We start from the raw sequence: 19,284 nt of genomic DNA, 5'->3' as shown, positions 1-19,284 counted from the left end.
TGGAATAGGGATGCTCTTTAATTAGACACTGAGTTGGGTGAACATGTAGTGAATATTCTTTTAGCTGAATCTAGCCCTTTTCTTTGCTTCAAAATTATCTTCAAAGAAGCTTTGATTTTTTGCTATTTTGTTTGTTTGAATTGTTTTGATTGCTTTATATAAATGTATTTCAGCCTTTGGGTTACTTGCAAACTATCTGCCTTGACTGCATCTTCAAATATTTTTTGCTGGTGATTGGTCACCTGAGTCACATGGTGTTGTTTCTACTCACTGTTTAAAAAGACTGAAATGTTCAAAAACAAGAGGATAGAAATCAGAGTGATCATGGATTGCATGGATAGAATGGCAATCTATCCAAAGGTGAATTTCACTGTTCATGCAAATTTGTGCAGATTATATTTGCACGTCCTTTTTGTTTTACTGTGTTCATCCAGCCCCAATTAGAACTCTATAAGAATTGTTCTTCTTCGAGCAACATGAAAATTAGAGAGCATGATATTCTACCCAAAATTTCCATAATCTCAGCATTGGGGGTGGCGGGAGCACTGTTCATAACTGTTACGTACTTTGAATCTGATGACGTTTAAAGAATAAACATTTCTTCTTCGAGAGCCCTCTGCATATTCCTGCTCTTGGGGATGCACTGATCCTGTGCAGCTAGGACGGTAGAATTTTGTAGCAGTAGTGCCCGTTGGAAGCACCTCGTCCCATCCTTACTGTCCCTAGCACTTGCACCAGACATGGGAGCTCGCTATAGGAAGGGCATTGGTGCCATTGCTGCCTCAGTTCCTTCCAATAGCTGCAGCATTAGGACGGGAACTATCTTACATCTGCTTCTTTCTATAGTTTGTGCCATAGCCTAAATTAAAATAAAATACATAAATAATACATAAAAAAATAGGCTAAAGTGATAGTAATAGTTTTAGATGAGTAGATACTGTAGCAACTTAGTAGTTAAGTAATTAGTATATTTTATAGCTATAACAAAATTTATTTTTCTTAATTAGATTAGAAATCGATTATAACTATGATGGACAAGGAACTACGGCTTCAAGAAATATGCGCCATGTCCGGCAGTCTTTCCTTCCTCTGATGCGCATGTACAATGCTTGAAATGCTTGTGTGAAAAACACTCACGGGCATGCTGCCAAATATGCAGCACATTCACCCCCTGAGCCAGGAAGAAAGGACAAAACAGACTGCAGGTCCTTCTGTTACAGGAGGCACTAACTGCTATGCCTGCCAGATCTGAGACCTCAAAGGGGTCTGGTGGAAAAAGTAGGAGACTGGAGTCGGCTGTGTCTACTTCCAGATCCAAGAAGTCATCTAGATCTGTGATAAGAGCTTCAGCTTTGGTGCCAGACTGCGATTCCAAGTCAGTTGAGGCTCCTATGGTCAGATCCTTGGCTCTGACCTCAGCCAAGGTACAACCTACACCAGCCTTGGATTTGGACAGGAGTCATAAGGATCCGTGCTCAGAACATCTTCTGGAGTTGTGAGAAAGAGGAAGACTAAGCATATCTCTAGCAACTCTTCTGGTCACTCATATAGGGTGGAATCAGAGTTCAGGGTCTCCAGTTCCAGACCTGTATCCAAATCTATGAGCCTAAAATCAAAGCCTGGAGATCCATCAACAAAGGATCACCGATGCACGATTGAACTGATGGCTCAGATTCAACTGGATCTGCCTGGCTATGTTCATCTTCTCTCCCACTAGACACCAGGGCTAAAATAGAGGACTTACCTTTCAATGGAAATGGATTATTTATCATTAAGATAGATGATACACTGGGAAAATTAAAATAGACTGAGTCCACAGCTAGCTGTCTAGGACTTATGCCTAATAGTAACCATGGATGTGTCAAAGACCGACTGGAGGGCACATGTCCACACTCATATAGAAAAGGGCTTTCAAGGAGTTTCAAAGAATTCCAGTTAATATAAATGTATTGGAGCTATGGGCTATCCATTTGGTCCTAAAAGCATTCCTTCCACAGATATGCAATTTAGTTATCCAGCTTGTTGCAGACAACATGGCTGCAGTTTTTTACGTGAACAAACAACAGGGAACTCATTCGATCCACTTGTACAATGAAGTGATAGAGCTATGGGACTGGTGCATACTGTACAACATTTACCTGATAGCTTTACATGTTTTAAGAGAATACAATGAATTGCCAGATAGCCTCAGCAGAGAATCATTTCAGATGTATGAAGTCTGTAAAAAAAACCAGTAATTCAGAATATCTTCAAACGTTGGGGATTCTTGACTATAGATCTGTTTGCCACCAGTCTCACTACAAAATGCCCTCTGTTTTGCTCATGAGTGGAGCGGACATCCAGTCTTTGACAGACACTTTTCTCCTAAACTGGGGAATGGATCGGATTTAATATATGCATTTCTCTCATTCACTTTGGTTTCCAAAGTTCGAAACAAAGTAAAAGCAAGATTTGACTAAGATGATCTTAGATGCTCTGGAATGGCCAAGACAACAATGGTACACCAACCTACTCCTCTTATCCAAGGGCAACTACTGGACTCTGCCATTATCAATGGATTTTTTAATCACAGCAACAGGGAAGAGTGCTCCATCCAGACCTTGAATCTCTACATCTAACAGCTTGGGCAATAAGACTTTGACAGAAAGAAATTTCCTGCTCCACTGAATTTCAGCCAATTTTTATTAATGCTCGGAAACCCTTGACTAGAAGGTGTTATGACTGCAAATGGAAAAGATTTGTTATATGGGTAGAAATTAGGAATGTAGATCCAGTTTCAGCCTCCATACAGATAATCTTTGAATACCTGTTACACTTAAAAAAGAGGGTATATCTGTGTCATCTATTAGAGAACACCTTGTGTCTATTTCATTGGTAAATACAGAGGTTAGAGAGACACCATTTTCTCACATAACATGGTGAAGAAATTTTTTGAAGGCTCTATTGAATTTCTATCCACCCACTAGAGATCCTGTCCCCATGTGGAAGTTGAAGTTAGTATAGACTCAATTGATATCTGAGCCTTTTTGATCCATTACAAGATCGCTCCCTTTTTCACCTTGCAATAAAAACAGCTTTCATAATAGCAATCATAGAATCATAGGACTGGAAGGGACCTCAAGAGGTCATCTAGTCCAGTCCCCTGCACTCATGGCAGGACTATATTATCTAGACCATTCCTGACTGGTGTTTGTCTATTGAACCTCGATCTGCCCACTAGACATCCTGTCCCCGTGTGGAAGTTGAAGTTAGTATTGATTCAGTTGATGTATCACCACTGCTAGAAGAATTAGTGAGTTGAATTCACAAATGGCTGATCCTTCCAATACTATTTTTCATAGGGACAGGGTGGTCCTTACGCCACACCTCAGATTCATTCGAAAGATTGGCTCCAATTTAAATGTAAATCAATATATAAACGTATCTTTATTTTTTCCTGAAACCTCATATGAGTAAAGGAGATGCTAGGTTACATTCCTTAAACATTCCAAAAAGAGTTCTCATGTTACCTGGGTAGAACCAAGGTCTTCAGATCTTCTTCTAAATTGTTTATCTCTTATACATGTTCTTCAAAGGATAGGGCCACTTCAGCTCAATCACTATCTAGATGGGTCAGTCTTTGTATTGAGGAGAGCTTTAGATCACCTTTGCTTTCCCCTCCTGATCTTCTTAGAGCTCATAGTACAAGTGGGGTGGCCACATCTACAGCATTTCTCAAGCACATTGCTTTTGTTGAGATTGCAAGGCCACCACCTGGACAACAATCCACACTTCTACAACTCATTATGCTCTTGATTTAGAATCCAGGTCCAATGCTTGTTTTGACAGGGTGGGACTTCAATCATTGTTCAAGTAGGGCTCTGTCCTTCCTTCCTTATTGAGATACTGTTCACCACACTTTCCCAAGAGTGGGACTATGCAGAGGGCACTTGAAGAAGACATGGAAGTTCCTTACCTGTAACTGGAGTTCTTCAGGATGCACTCTGCATATTCAAGCTGCCCACCTGCCTTCCCTGCTTCTGTGTAGTCCTAATTATGTCATTATTTGGTATTCCACATTACTGTTGGAAAGGAACTGAGATGGCAACTGAGCCATACCCCTCTTGTAGCTATGCTCAGGATCTGGTGGGAGCACTAGGGACAGAAAGGGACACGCAAGGCACCTTTAACAGGCACTGCTACTAGAAGGTTCCACCAACCTAGCTGCTCTGGATTGGAGCATCCCCAAGAGTGTGAATATTCAGAGTGCATCTCGAAGAACTCCAGTTACAAATAAGTAACCTCCATATTTTACACACAGTCAAACTAAAAAATGCCTGATTCACCACTGCTTTACTCCAGTTTTACACCAGTGTAGCTACGTTGTTTTCATGGGAACAAACTGGCATATACCTAGAGGAAAGCAGTGTAAAACCAGGTCCATAAACTTTACGCTCTGTGCAGTTTTTAAAATGAAAATAGATAATAATCTTACACCTTGCTAATAAAGGAAAAGATAATTGATTCACCACAATTTCAACAACTGCAATGCTTTTTTTCTTTTCCATGGATGCAACTGGGAAAGCTTCTGCATCTCTGTGAAATATAAGCAAGCTTTGTTGTCCTTTGTAAGAGGGATCAATACAGCTCTGCTGCAGTTTAATGAGAATCAGCCCATCTTGAGCTCTCCCATGAATCCATCAATTAGAAATGAAGTTTAAGAACAGCAGGCCACTAATGAAAAGAGTACATGGAATACCATTTGATTTTTTCAAACACAGAAATCAAAGGGTTTTCATAAATATCAATAAGCCACTAGTAACATAACAGTTTCTTGAAGTGCTGCTGAGCATTCCCATTGTTTCATTACTAAATACAGATTTGTTCTATTTACTTTTCTTGCAACTGTACATTTTGTCATTGATGGGTCATCATATTTATTGCAAACAAAGATTTTTTGAATTAGAAAATACCCTAGAACACGGAAGAAATCATTTACCATCTTTTTCTTTTTCTACTAAGATAATGCCACATAGAAGTTTGCTTTTCTGCAATTTAAATGGAAAAGTGCCTGAATATAGCTCTGTTAGCCGTATTGCATGAAATATCTGTTCTGCCCTTGGAGTTTTCAATGCATCTGTTAGTAAATGACATTAGGTGCACAAGTCTTTAATGCCTGTTTCTCCTTTCACACTGGTGTAAATCAGGAGTGGTGCCATGGAAACCAGTAGAGCCTAGAGGGTACAAAAGTGAGAGGAATTTCTAGTCCTTAGGAAGGGCAGAGCTAGAGCTAGAGCTGAGCAGCACTTTCAGCTAGAAATTAATAATACTTGAAATTTGCCCTTCAGGAAGTGTGAACTGCTTCCTGAGCCTTTGTGTCTTCAAAACTGTGTCACAGCAGTGTTATTTTCACCAATGCTTAACATAAAGAGCCAGATGCACTGGTATGTCATGGTCTGTTTGTACCTCTCTAGTGACATAAAGCAGCTGGAAACCTGGCTTGAAGATGGGTTTATGGGTATTATTTATCCATAGAGCAGCACACAGCACCGGGAGCGTACTGATGAATGTGGCCCTAAATGTGCGAAGTGTCTGAGAACATTGTGAGGCAGCGTTCCAGTGCATCCCAAGTTGGAAGTTTTTTGCTGGGATTGCTCACACGGCGGAAGTGAAATGGTTAGACTCACGTGCTGTTTTTTTCTTGTTTACTGCTGAGCTGAGCCTACCTCACATACTCGGAAGGGTCAGCAGAAGCCATTTTGATCATCTTCTCAGAGGGAGTGGCTGCACTTTGTCCTCTCTGATACAGTCAGAAAAAAAAGCATGCCTCTGTGTTTTGCCATCATTTAGGATCCTAAGTAAGCCTTATCTTTATAGGTATCTACAAGGAGAAGAGGTATTTAGCCGTCACCTGAAGTCTCATGAGTGTGTGTGCCATGCACAATTCCAAAAATCAATAATGCTTTGAAAACACTCTGAGAGGGGGTTGGGAACAGACAGCTTTGCTGTGCAGATGCTCCTTTTGGTGTGCAGTTGTGCACATACTCCCTTTTCTTTTAATCCTCCTTCTGGTAGTGTTTGTTGCTGAGTTTTGCTGAACTGTGTGTTGGATCTATCCACCTGACCTTGATTCCATCATACTCGCTCTATGGCCTTCTTGCAAAGCCGGCAAATGTGCAAAGTGTTGATTTTACTGCTGTTCTCATTTGTTGAGTTGAAGAGCTCGGTGGAGTAGATATACCTTGCAACAGACATGTTGACGGACTGGCTCATCTTTGGGAAGTTGAATTGCACACAGACACTGGGCAAGAGCGCTGACAATATGTACGTTGACAATTTTAGGGAAATCTCCCACCAGTGCACGAGCACTGATCCTACTCAATTAGTGCTAGCAATAGTTAAATGCTAGTGTAGAACAGTTACTCTCTTTTACCACCATGTTGGCTAGACCGGCTCTGAGCAGGGTTGAATTATAAGCATTAAAATCAGTGCTGGCCAGTCTCAACTGTCACTTCCATACTTGCCAGTACTATGTAGGGAGATTTCTCTAAAATTGTCAGTGTAGATGCAGCCCTTAGGAACACCATTCTGCAGCATGTATCTCTATCTACCTGCTTCCACATATCACCTGGTCCAAAAAAAAAGAAAAGGCAAAGCTGGAAGATTGGCTGATATCACATCCCCTTCCTAACACCACTTTGAGCAATATTGGCCTTTGTGCATGTTTCAAAATAAAGAATAAAAAAGAAAGACCATTGTGAGGGGCTGAACTAGTGTCAGTGGCCCCCTGCTGAAGCCTTGCAGTCATACCCCACCCCCAGAAAAGGAGCAGTGAAGGTGAGTCCTCCAGGCTGCCTAGAGTGGCTGCGGGGGAAGCAGCCAATTAGAAAGAGGCTGCAGGGAGCAACCAATCAGACTCCAGCAGGCTCATATAAAAGGAGCTGCGGGACAGAGCAGAATCAGTTGCTGGCTGGAGCTAGAGGAGTAAGGACAGTGCTCCTGGCTGGTTCCACGACCTGGTCAGACCAGCTACTGGCAGGGATCAAAGGAGCAAAGAAAGTGATCCTGACTGACTGCTGGCATGCAAAGGAGATCTTTAGCTCTGACCTAAGGGTTAAGGTAAAGCTGCAGCCATGGAAAAGTGTCCCAGGGAACAATAGCAGCACAGAATTAAAAGGGATGCAGCAAGTAGCTGCTAATTGTAAGGTTCCTCAGTTGGGACCCAGAGTAGTGGGCGGGCCCAGGTCCCCACCACAGGTGGAGTGGCCAAAGCTCTGAGCAAGGGAGTTTAAACATGTCCAGAGAAGGGGCTGAGGGCCCAGAAGAGAGTCAACATTTGTTGATTTTGATAACCCCTCATCCCCCAGAAGGGGACCGAACTGACCTAGTGACTCAGCTGGAGAGTTGGGTAAGAGACTGGCCACCAAAGTTGAAGGATCACAAGAGAGGAAGCCCTGGAGGCACTGCTCCACATCAGAGCAGGGACAATGCTACAGTGAGCCCAGAAGAGGCTGACCATAAATGAAGGTACATTGATGGGCCCTGTGAACAGTTTGAGACCTGAGCCCAAGACAGGGTGGCTGGCAGGCAGGCAACAAGCAGGGTACTATGATAGGCCCTGCTGGACTGTTTTGTTGCATACATATGGCCTGTGTGTGACACGGCCAGAGGGCTGAGTCAGTGAAAACCTGCTCAAGAAGTTAACTGCCAGGGGGATTCACCACAGACAAGCAGCACAAAGCAGGGAGTGCAGGCACACACCCGGCCAGCAGGAGGTGCTCACAAGAGGTAAGTGGCCCCCATCACAGTCACTCATCTGAAATTCCACAAGAAAGGACATTTTCAGGGGCATGGAATGTCGACATCCTTTCACATCAAATTTCCTGAAAACATCTTTATAAATGTTTCACAGATATAGTACATTGAGGGAGGAGGGGCAGGAACAGCTGGAGCAAATAAGTGCAAACAGTTCACAAACACAAAGGTCATTAAAGGTTTGGAGAATGTCAGGTGAGCAAACGGAAGCTGCCCCTAGCTTTTATTATGAGAGAAATAATCCAAATACCAATCCCAAGCATATTGTGGAGATAATCCTTATGTAAAAATATACTCCTCTTGAAGAATATCGAAATTCACCAAGCAGAGCCAGGTTTCCATTCAGCATCAGACATTCTTATCTTTCTATTAATCCTGTGATTTCTTGTTAAAACATTATTTTGTCCAGTTCAGTGGTATAATCCTACTTCTTATTTGTGATTAAATCCTCTCATGTCCCTCTTGCAATGTTCCAAGATGTTGAAGGGGTGCAGGGATCAGGTTGCACAATCTTATCTTTTAGTTTATAAGAGTTCCTTCAAGATTTCAATGTCACAGAGAAACAGGTCTTGTTTAATGACCATCTGCACTAGCAGTTCCGTATTTTGGTGACTGAAATTGATTGCCCTTATACTGGGATGTGAAAGAAAGAGTCTAGCCTTTGCGTCATTACCCAAGAATGTGCACTAGCACAAACAAAGAATATGGAGCCAGTAGCTTTCAGCACATCAGAAGTACAAATAAATATTAGGATCCTTAGGAAGCTATTCTGTTCTATAATATGAAATCAGCCAGCTCCTGAGTACTATGATTGAAAGCTACACCCGTGTGCCTAACCACTTTGCAAATGTTTATTCAGCATTAGCATTTGATAAAACAGCACCATTAAACACATCTTTCCTTTTCCACAAACCATGTACAAAAATGCAGCACCTGTCTGACAAGGCAGCTGTGAGGACTAGTTAGTTAATATTTGCAAAGCACTATAATAATGATATATGTTGCCATTGTTGCTTAGAGTGAGAAAAGGATCAGCAGGGATTGAATGGAGCATAAGTGAGCAGCAGAATTTCCAGAAAGATAGAACGCAAAAGGGTCAAAAAGAACAAAATAAGAGAATCAAGGAAGAAATAGACAATGTTTCATGGGAAAGAGCAACAGGGCTATGCAACATAGGATGGAGTGACTGTGAAAAAGAAGATGATAGAGAAAAGAACAAGATGCTATTAAAAGAAAGAGGAGAGAGAAAAAGAAAACAGTAGAAAGAAAAGAGAAAACAGTGATAGTTGAAGGGAGATTAATAGAATATGTTGGACATGGAAGCACCAAGACCTCCCAGTCCTGTTTAGACATTCTTCCCTTTAAAAGGGTTAGTCAATGTGGGCAACTGTGATTGATTCCTGTGCAAACAGCTGAGCACTGCTTCTGAAGAGCAGCAGCCCACAGAGCAACCCCTTTATATTCTAAAATGAGACTAAATTTTAAGAGGGCCACATAATCATCTGACTGATCCTCCTCCAAATCCTTAGGTTGGTCCTGCGCATAATGATGAGATCACAGTGGAGCGGCTTTAGTTGTGTATAAAAGGAAGTGAATGAAAAATACTTCTGCAGACTGATTTCAAAATGTTAGCCTGGCTCTGCCACTAAGATATCAGATACTTCTCTTGGTTAATAATTACTAAATATCTATTAGATGATATCAGGGTGCATGGTGACATCTCTTGGTAGTTGCAAACATCTCTCGGTAGTTGCTGATGGTGAGTGCTGTAATATCTAAGATATTGTAAGTATGTTTTATTTATTCTAGGTTTGACTATGGTCTTCCCAGAAAGGTTGTAATCCAAAGAAGAGAAGAAAGCCCCAAAAGACGGTGTTTTCATAGCCACTTGCTCACCAGCTTTGCTTTATTTGTTTTGGAGATGAGAAGGAACTCCAAAAGCCTGTGTGTGCTTTAAGAGGAAAGCAGTCCCAAAGACTGTTTGTTTATAGCCTAGATCCAGCCTTTGCTTTACTTTGCACTGAGAGAGGAGAAGGCATCTTGGGAAGGCAATAGGAAGGTGTCTGGCATGGGGGGGAAGCAAGTCTCAGCTGATGCGTTATTAGGGGCCCAAGATGGAGTTCAAAGGTGTAAGGTAGGTGGGGACTCCACTGCACTAAGACCTGGTATCCCAAAGGTACTTAAGTGCCTGAACTCCAGATTTAGGTATCTAAATCTGTGTTTAGGTGCCTAAATCCCAGTTTTAAGGTCCACCACGATTCACAAAACTCCCGCCAAACTCTGTAGGCACCTAAACTCATTTAGCACCTAAGTATGTAAGGGTAGAAGTTCCCTAGGTAATTAAATTTCTGCCTTTGAGCACAGACACTGCTACCTCACGCTAGGCATCCAGACACCTATCTTTTGCCTAAGCCCCACAGCAATTCATGAACCAAGGAAAATAGACACTTGGCCACCTAATTCACATGCAGGATCCGATCTGGTAGGCATGCTCATAGACTGCCTTCTGGATCAGGTCCCACTCAAAGTCTGACCAGAGGAGAATATGGTGGTGCTGCCCACCTTATAACTTTTAGCCCACTGGGTTAGGGTACCTGACTGGGATTTGGGAGACCCAAGTTCAATTCCCCCCTCTGCCTGATGGGGAGAAAAGATTTGAACAGGGGTCTCCCACTTTTCAGGTGAGTTTCCTAACCACTAGGCTATAGTATATTGTGGCCTTAAACTGTATGAGACTAATCACTCTTTAATTATTTATTCATAGTGGAACAGCTTCAACAGGAGAGATTGAGGGTAACTTACATCAGACTATCCCATAGCTCAGTGGTTAGAAAACACTCCTTAGAGTTTGGAGAAGCCTGTTCAAATCCTTTCTCCCCATCAAGTGGCAGGGGGGAATTGAACTGTATCTTCCACATCCCAGGCAAGTAATCTAACAACTGGACTAAAAGTTATAAGGTTGGCACCCAAACCACCTCCTCTAGCTGCTTTGTATGATGTGAGGTGCCTGCCACACATATTCTCACGAGAAGAGGCTTAAGTGCCTAAGCCATGTCACTTCAGGAGAGGGGAATCACTAGCAGAGGTAGGTGCCTCCCTGCAGCCTGGATTTAGGTGCCTGTCTCCATGAGAGGGGTGGGGTTTAGGTGCCCCTCGTCATCATCTCCCATTGGCTGCCTCCTGTGCTGGCTTTTGTGAATTGCAGTCTAAGGCACCTAGTTCTCCTCTTTCAATGTGTAGAAAGCATACGTGCCTAACTAAGGCTTTGTGGATTGCTTCATGTTCCTGTAATTTTCTAGATGCCTAAAAGTTGGGTAATGTAATGCTCAGCGTCACTGTTCCTACGTATCTGTGCTACTCTGAGCCTATGTGACCGCCCAATAGTAGTGGTGTAGTGGGGCCGGAATGCCATTCCAGCAATTACACAGAAACAAAATGGCATCCTCCTTGCAGCCCCATGGAGGATGCCACTTTGCAGAATAAAATGGTGTCCTCCACACTGAGACCTCACATGCACCATATGTGTGAGGTCATGCTAGTGAGGGCAGGGCACCTGTACTTCCAAAAATCAGTACTATCCACCTGCTCAGCACTAATGGACCCAACTCAAGGCCTATGAACCACTTAAGTCCTAAATATTCCCCATTTTGAATATTTAAAAAGTGAGACTTATGTGCTGCATTGGATTTGTGCTAGCCTGCTGCATAGGGGTGAGTTTCACTTAAAAATCTTCAACACAGTTAATCCTACTTCAGGAGATCTCAATTTGGAGATGGCAAACTGGTGTCAGGAGATTGACCATCTTGTTCTTCCTGCATTGCTAAGTGGGCCCTGGTAGGGAAAAGTGGGTAGTGATCCAGGCAAGGTTAAGAAGCAGTCTCCTAACCTAAAACTTCCAGAATCAGCTAGAGAATGCAAGTATTCAGGATAACTCCATTTTCAGTGTATTTGTGTTGTCTCCAAACCAGTCAATATTGCCACTGATCATAATCTGCCTAGAGCTTATAAGTCCTATGAATGGCAAGACATGCTGTACAAGAATAGAATTAATGTAAAGTTTATTATCAAATGTTTTGTCTTGGCCTTACTTGTATAACATCCCTGTATAAATAAAATGTGGAACTCTAGCTGCATATTTATTTCATAGCATTATAGTTACTTATTTGTATTTTTCCTTCTTTTTATGCAGGGAAGAACGAATCAGACATGAAAAGAAAAAGCAATGCAGTGCTGAAGGTATCACAAAGGGTGTTTCTAGTCTGGAAGCCTCCATAGCTGCTTTGCTAAGGAAAAAACTGACAAGCCACAATGACTTACTGACCCTCATCCTTCACTGGAAGTTGGTGATGCAATCCAATTAAATATAGATCTTTTACAGAATCTTAATATTGTAATGCATTTTTAGGAAATTCTCATGTTTTCCTCAAATCCCATCCTTTGGATGCCTACATATGTGGTTATAGGGAGCTTGCATATATGAAGGTCATATGGGACCTCAATCCCACTGGCTTTTATGGGAGTTCAGGGTGCATAGCACCTCTCAGGATATGGCAGTAGATGGACTCATTTTTCAAGGTGCCGAGTGCCTTCAACATCCACTGGAGTAAGTGTCATACTCATCCCAGACCTGTAGGCACTGAGAAGTTGGAAGAATTGTGCACTATGGCCTTAATTCAGTAAAGCACATAAGCACATACTTACGTTCAATCCTGTGAGCAGTCCCTTTGAACTTTAGTTGGATTACTCATGTGCTTATGTGCTTTGCTGAACCAGGTCCTGTGTGTGCGCCCACAAACTGGTAACAATGCATGCAGAACACACACTGATGCGTCCAAAATAGGTAAGCACATATTATTGTATCTATCTGCAGATGCAGATATGTTAGATGTACTTGCACACATGAGACTGGAGTGTAAGGGTACATATGAGTGTTTACAGTCCTACTTCAATGGCTTATGCATGCTTCTGTTGAAGTCAATAGCAAAACTCCCATTGACTTGAATGGGAGCAAAATTGGGTACTAATTTACGTAACTTCCCCCTTGTTGTGTAATGCACTGTCAGTTTTGATAACTATTTTGAAATCTTTCATTTATTTTATTTTAATTGAGCTAACCTTTAGAATGTGCTGATCTCTACAGTGGTTAGTCTCCCAGTAATTTCAGAAATTCTTTGAAGGGGGGAGGTACAAGGCTAATAAAATAAGGAAGCCCATCTCAGATTAATTTCTTGTGCATTTTTAGATTATGGTTATCAAGAGATGACAAGTTGGCATGGCAACATTTGAAGCTTAACTGCTAATAAGCGCTCTTAAAATAAATTGGTGTCATATGTGGGTTTCTTGCCATTAGCATACTCTACCACCTGAAGAGAAGCAACACATATATCATTTGCAAAACATGCATACAATTAGACCCTCGTTCTTATTTTTGAATGAAGTGTTAAACTAAGACATCATGCATGTTTCCTGGCATTTATGACCAGTATCCCACTACGAAATATAAATGTTGATAATGAACTTGTCCATTTTTTAGTGTCTCAGGCCTTAAGCCATTCACTCCATGTAAAAAATGATTGTGCTATGTTTCTTTTGTGGCACATGCCACGTTCACCTCTCTTAAACTGCACACCTCCTAATATCAAAATTGTCTTCCAGTATTATAAAAGACTATTCACTCATTAAACTAGTAGATGGGTGGATTCATTCTGTGTGTCACAAGATTTGGAATTGAAATCTCATCTTTAACGCAAATGATTATGATAAAGCAGCAAAGCTATGAATGTGAGTTTGTGGGTTGTGATTAGACCAGGCAGGGAGCATAAAGATTAATTTCCAGTTTCCTTGTGGTGAGCAGAAAAAAATAGTGTCTAGTTATTATAGAATCTGTTCAGTTTGAAATGCGTTCAAACTTTGTGCAGGACAAAGGAACTATTTTTGCCTCTCTCTCTAGTAGGCTGACCTGCTAAATTCAAACAGGATGAAATGGAACAGCTACTGATTATCTGTATTTGACAAGGTGCTGCTTTTCTTGTGTATGGTAAACTGCTTCTCAAAATGTAAAACTGGGCACTTTGGTTGGCTTGATTTATATGCACAATATTTTTCTGACCAAATTAATTGCAATTAATGTTAAGATGCTGCTACTAAGTCCTCCTATGTAAATATACCCCTTTGCTCTCACTTTGAACAAAATACACAGATTGACACTGGACATTTTTACATATAAAATATGGTTTATTTCTTAATTCCCTTATTACCATACACTCTACTGTGCACAGCATTACAAGATGTTAAAAATATATCTCATGACATATTTCTAATCAACCAATGGTCCTTATATCACCTTGGAAAATTGAATTCTGTTATTTGCACCAACACAGTTGACAGATGCTGGAAGTATAGTGATTGAATCACCGAATGATAATTATGTTAAATGTATGCTAATACAATTGGCTAAGAAATATTTTATGCACACAATATAATTCTCAAAATAACCCTCCTATTCAGGCAGCATTGATATTTGTCTGTGGCCTTTAAAAAGTGGAAATTCTCATCTATATTTCATAAATCTACCTGTCTTTCTAGTATGTAGATGAAGGATTTTAGTATTTTGAATTTGCATTGGTGGGAAAAACAAGTGCATGTTGGCTTTTGCAGCTAATCCTTTGGAAATCCTTTAGTGCCTTAAGGAGCCAGAGGGGGAAGAGACTTTGGGATTACCGTATAGTAACTTGTGCAGACCTCTTTCCTGCTTCAGCAGAATTCCTTTAAGACATATTGTGCCTTGGACTCCAAACATATTTGCATTAGAAATCAGTAGCCATTATATTATGGGCAGGAATTTTTGCCCCTTTACATATCCTAGGTTATAAAATCTATTGCTGTTTCCAAAGTAGGATACAAAACTAAAACATCAAATTCAAATTCTACCATTGGAATCCATGGTATCAGTCATTATCAGCAAACTAGGAATGTTAAAGTTGGAGTCAAACCAACAAAGAAAGTTCAGCTTAGCTCTGATGTGCTGCATAAATCCTGGTTCCATTGAAGTTCATGGTAAAACTCCCATTGATTTCAATGGGGCCAAGATTTCACCCTGTCTTTTACTTGTGCAGCACATATGATATATAAATATCATACACTCATCATCACTGCCTATGCACAGCAGGGACAACGTGGTCAGAGGAGAAGGGAGCTAAGGAGGGTATAGAGGCTTGACTTGATTTAGAGTTGTTACTGTCTGTGGTGTAAATCTGTGTTCATCATTGTTTTACTATGTCACATGGATTCTTGCTATGTTAATATGATATGTAAATGTAAAATGCAATGAAAGGGGTAACTGTACATGTGCAGCGGCTGATTTCCAAATATAAATATGTCAGCACCTGAACTGTTTAGATTTGTTTTTCTATGTTGAGAGAGAGATTAATCTATATTAGGTGAAATTCAGTCCTCTGCAGAAAGCCTACACAAGGCCCTAGACACCACTAATTAGAGTTTTAAATGGATCTTAAGTGGTCTTACGTGGGGTGAATTTCACTTATTATGAATGAAGGGTTTGGCAATGATGGATATAGACTGAAAAAACTAAAGCCCTCCAACATTGTCATCTTCTGTTCTGCTTCCTGTGACTAAAAAAGGGGGTTGGAAAATGTGTAAATAATATCACTCCTTGGCTTACACTGTAAATGCCAAGATTCAGTGTGGCATAGATTTTTGTAGCTTGTTTATAAATAAGGCTTTTGGCTTTTGTTTTGAACGCATGAAGCCCGTGTAAATTAAAGTAAGGAGTAAAGACTTATAAGTATTTGTTTGAATTGAAAAGTATGGATATTTTCTCACTTCTTGGGACCAAATTTAAATTGAGAGCCTTGGATGCACAAAATATGAATGAGGTCTTATCAGCTTTTCATCTATACAAAAGTGTGATGTTAGCTCGGAGTCATGAAAAGCTGATTGTAAGGGACACAAATTAGAACCAGTTTGATAAAGTGCCAAAGCATGCACAAAAAACGTGGGCTTCATAGTTTGATATAGATTACCCAAAAGTTACAGCTCGATCCTTTTTTAAATTATTGTAAATAAATGCAGAAAGTTTGACACCCCTACCAGTGGGGATTAAAACGGAACAGCTAATTGTGTTCACTTGAGTGACATAAAAGATGCTTTTATCATTTTGATGTGTTACACTGAAGCTATCTTGTTTACATTTTTCAGCAATGAATTTCACTTTAGGACATTTCCTTCATGTAATTAAATGTACATATATGTTAATTTCAAAGTAACTAGAGAGGAGACGGACAGAATTGTAATGCAGTCACAAAGTCTACCTTATGATTATTACAGATTTGTAACTATCACTTAAAATTGTGTAAAATATGTTGACATTTTATCTTGTTATCCAGATGTATTTTTCTATGTTAGTTAAATGTATAATTTGCATAATTTTGTATATTCAAATGTATGCATATTTTAAATTAAAAACTTTCTTTAAACTGTTTAATTATTAGTTATTCGTTCCACTGTGGTGATAGAGCTTTTGAAGTATCAGTATAAATAAAACTCTAAAAAATGCTGTTGATTTTGGCGGGGAATTATATGGCTATATGAAAAGTTAAAAGCCTGGTGCTGCACACTAGGGAACTAAGATCCCAATCCTGCAGTGCATAATATACATATGCTTAATTTGATGTATGGTGAGTTATAAAGTTAAGCACAAGTGTAAGTGTTAGCAGGATAAGACTACTGACTTGACAAAAAGCAAAATGTGAATGTAAGTCTTTGAAGGGCTTGGGGATCTAATTATAGGACATTTGTTGGATTCAAAATAACACCATAGACCCAATTCTGTGATGTGGTCAATTGCCCCTGCAAGCAGGGTGCCCAGCACTGAGCAAGAACAGTCCCATAAGATTTAAATATCTGAACTCTAAACATGATTTCCAAGTCCCTGAGAGAGGAAGCCAGCACTAGGCCTTTAGACCCTGAAAATCCCATTTAAGATCATGAATTTTGCCTTCATTGCTGAAGGGTATTAAGATTAAAATTGAGGATCTCCTGACGTATGTTTTGCCAACAGTCAGGCTTTTTATAAGATAAAAATTGTTTTTAAATTACGCAAACCTGCTTATGTGTTACTTCAATTGCCTATCCTCAGGTATCTAGCCTCCTTTGAATGGAACATATGTCATTTGTATTAATGATAGATACACATATAGATAGGAGATCCATTAATAGAAACATAGTGTGCATGTTCCCTTAAATTCTGCCTCATTTTTCCAAAATGTCTTGAGACAAGATTAGAAACAACATCAATAAGAGAATTTTGCCAAGGTGGTATATTTAAACAACCTGATATCAGACCACACACTTTTCTAGATAAACCCCACAAACCGAGGGGGCAACTGAGAATCAGATTGTGACTCAGAGTAAGGTCTGTTCCTGTGCAAACTTTGTGACAAAGCTGCAATTTAGACAGGACAGGACTGTAGGCATGTAAATACCTGAGCATTTAGAACACAGTTATTAATACAATAAAATGTCAAGAGGCTTACTTTAATGAAGGACTTTAATTTCAAAGCAATGAACAATGTTGACAATATTATGTGTCCTGGATTTTTTTCTCTGAGTATAAACATTATTTCCTATTTTAAAGCTATAAGCCAAGTAAAGCACAAATTGGTTTAGTGTCATATTTTATAATGGTGCAATAGTACATTAATTATTACTTTGGACCAGAGAAAACACCTGGTTCATGCTCACCTGAAAACGTTAGGAGATTTGTCAAAAAGTTTGTATTGTTTACCTCCATAAAAGTGAACAATCTTTACCATACAGGTCACAAATACAAATGAGGACATCCCTGGTGACTTTAGATGATTTTGGCAAAAGATAATGTTCATCCTTGAGTTGATTAGAAAAATATGCACATCTCTGCTTCCTGATTGGCCAATCAAAGGTAAATAATTTTTTCTGGAGGTCTAATTTCCTCTCCTGACTAGCATATTAATTGGAAAGGAAAATTAATTACACCTTTACACTTTACTGGAGAACTTTCCTGTTATTTTTGAAGAAGACATTCAGAATGTATGTAATATTACACACACTGACCTCATGTTTCACTGAATATGAAGATTTATTATCCCTGGGAGTAAAATACTATTTTTTTTCACCTTGCTCAATAAGCCCTGATGCTACCCTCAACAAAAATCAATTTCTGCCCATTATACAAGAGAAGGATTTCAGTAAGTCACAGCCTAGAAATAATTTTAATTATTTCCTCACAAACCCATGAAATCCTTACAGGATGTATATTTTATAGCATGGGGCATTAATAGATGATGCAACTCCTATTAAAGCCAGCTCTGAAAAGATAGGAGTATGTGTGTCTAACTATCTCACTCCTTCCCCCTGTGATTGTCACAGTCAGTCAACCAACCATCAGGTCACTATCAGTAGTTAACATTCCAGCCCCAGTTATACAAACAATCTACCCTTTCCCAGTGTTACTGATAAGTCCAAGAGGGCAAAAATCAGTGTGCTCAGGAGAGAAATTCCTTTGAAATGTTATATCTGGAATTGGTATGTTATATCACTACTTCATATACATTTTCAATCTGTGGAAATGTATGTATGAGAAAGTTAGTCTCCTGAACTAACTTCCTTCCCAGACTCCTAGGGGACTTCTACCATTGACTTCAATGGGGTGGGAGCATTGTTTCACCCCCACTCTTCCACTTCTCCTGTGGCCTGTCGAACGTTTGATCTTCAATTGCTTTCAGTTTGTGGCCCACCAGGAATGGCTGTAAGGGCCTTAGACAATTAAAGGGTGAGTGTATTGTGGTTGTTGTATAATAGCAAACATCTCTATTGTTTCCTTGTATACCAACAATCCATAGTTTTTCTGATTGATTTAAATGCTTCAGCTTCACTTAGCCTATTAATCAATCTCAGCAGCATTTTCCCCAAGTGTATTATTGCAGAGCATAGAGAATATCCCTTAGGCAACTGCTGCGGTACAAAGGGCATTTCCAAGGTTTATGAAAACAGTTTTAACTGTTAGAAAAATATCATTGTTTTAAGTTACTTGCCTTAAACCACATGGAATTGAAATCTACCTACGGATGTAAAAGCTAGACTTTCTGAACCAATCTACATAAAGCAGTGACAGTCGCTCAGCCTGCCCTGCTTTACAAAAATGACCCCTAATTTGTTTTGGAAATCCGGGTCACAATTCACTCTTTGTTGACTACAAGGGCAGTTAAAAAATCGTTATGGGAATAAACGATTAGTCCTGATTTAAATATTATGACCCAATTCATCCTTGGTATAAGAAGGCGCAACTCCATTAAAATATTTTATATAAGTTTTAAAATATGTGTATGTGTGTACGTGTACCTGTTTGCAAGCCCAGTGTTGTATTTTGTGTTGTTTTCTTTCACTCAGGCTCCTGCATGGCTTAAGGACAGTCGCTCGTTTAGGGAAAGTACT

At 40.0% G+C, this 19,284-nt stretch overlaps 1 protein-coding gene across 1 annotated transcript in view; it reads left to right on the top strand.

Annotated features, from left to right (window-relative positions):
- Positions 1-16,297, top strand: part of JAKMIP1 (janus kinase and microtubule interacting protein 1) — a 368,387-nt gene extending 352,090 nt beyond the window's left edge. The window contains exon 20 of the mRNA XM_043544665.1: positions 11,984-16,297. The gene's annotated coding sequence lies outside the window, so the exon portion shown is untranslated. The remainder of the gene's footprint in view (positions 1-11,983) is intronic.
- The last annotated feature ends 2,987 nt before the right edge of the window (positions 16,298-19,284 follow it).

The sequence above is a fragment of the Chelonia mydas genome, chromosome 4 (assembly GCF_015237465.2).
Source record: "Chelonia mydas isolate rCheMyd1 chromosome 4, rCheMyd1.pri.v2, whole genome shotgun sequence".
Taxonomy (NCBI): domain Eukaryota; kingdom Metazoa; phylum Chordata; order Testudines; family Cheloniidae; genus Chelonia; species Chelonia mydas.
This window is presented reverse-complemented; position numbering and strand designations above follow the sequence as displayed.